Raw genomic sequence first — 1,404 nt, 5'->3', positions numbered from 1 at the left:
AACGTACGTTATAAATGTTGTTTCGGTTTTCATAGGCCTGGCAAAACGAGCGGGCGGGCGGGTTTGGGCGGGTCACTAACGGGCCGGATAATAAACGGGCCGGGTCATTAACGGGTCGATGTTAAATGGATCACGGCGGTAATGGGTCACCCGTTTAAAAATATATAATTTTTTATTTTAAAAATTTTTATAATCTCATATAAAATGATTTTTTTTTTTTAAACTGCATTTTATTTATTAATTTATAAATAAAAAGAACATAAAATGTAAAAAACAATACATTTTATGAGTTTGAATTTGATAAGAGATTAAATAGGAAAAAACTCACACTCCTCACTCCCAAGTCCCATCACCCAAAAGTCTTCCACCCAAAAATAAAATATTTTTAAACGGGTAAAGTGAGATCATGTTTTGGGTTTATGTTTCGTTATCTGGTTTTGTGGTCATAAAAAATGACCTTTGCAGGAGACGACTAGCAGCCTAGCAGATCTGGCACGCCAGAGGAGAGGAAAGACTGCCGGACTGGAGAGGAGAGGAAATACTACCGGACTGGAGAGGAGAGCTGGAGAGGATCTGAGAGACAGAGAGTGAGAGCCGAGAGCTGAGACTGAGAGCCGAGAGGCAAGAGGTCAGAGATGACCCAGACGGCCAAACGAGGAGACTGGAGTGGAGAGGCGCCGTGGGTTATGGTTAGGGTTTTTTTTTTTTTAAATGTGTGATTGTGTTTGTGAAGAGTGAACTGTGACTCCGTGAGGTGTGAGTCGCGTGAAGGCTTGAAGTTGAAGTGAAGGGGGGCGGAAGCAGTGAAGCTGAAGCGAAGGGGGGCTGAAGCAGTGAAGCTGAAGCCGTGAAGCGTGAGAAGCACAAGCATAGCGAATTAGCCACTTAACCCACTTAACCCGTTTATAAACGGGTTGACCTGTGACCCGCCCAATTATTAAATGGGTTAGTTTTCTTAAATTCAGACCCGTTTTAAACGGATGGGTCCGGGTGACCCAACTATTATAACCCCCGTTTTGCCAGGCCTAGGTTTTCACTAGCTTGCACCAAGGGAGTTTTTTCCTTTTTTTTATTTTTTTTAATATTAAAATATTAAATAATATTGTAAATAAAATAACTATAAAATTATAATATTTTAAAATATATATATATATATACACAAAATTAAGTTTAAATACTAAAATTTATACTTGTAAATACTATATTTATTTTTTTGTGAGAAATTTAAAATTTTGAATTAATAAAAATTTGAATTTGGTGCTATATAAAATTGTATTAAAACTTATTCAAATTTACACAAATTTAAATTTAAAATTTAAAATTTATATTGCTAAATACAAGTGAATATATATAAATTTTAAAAATAAAATTAGAACCACAAAGTTATAAATGCTGATCTTTTCT

This window comes from Malania oleifera, chromosome 7, assembly GCF_029873635.1.
Source record: "Malania oleifera isolate guangnan ecotype guangnan chromosome 7, ASM2987363v1, whole genome shotgun sequence".
NCBI lineage: Eukaryota > Viridiplantae > Streptophyta > Magnoliopsida > Santalales > Ximeniaceae > Malania > Malania oleifera.
This window is presented reverse-complemented; position numbering follows the sequence as displayed.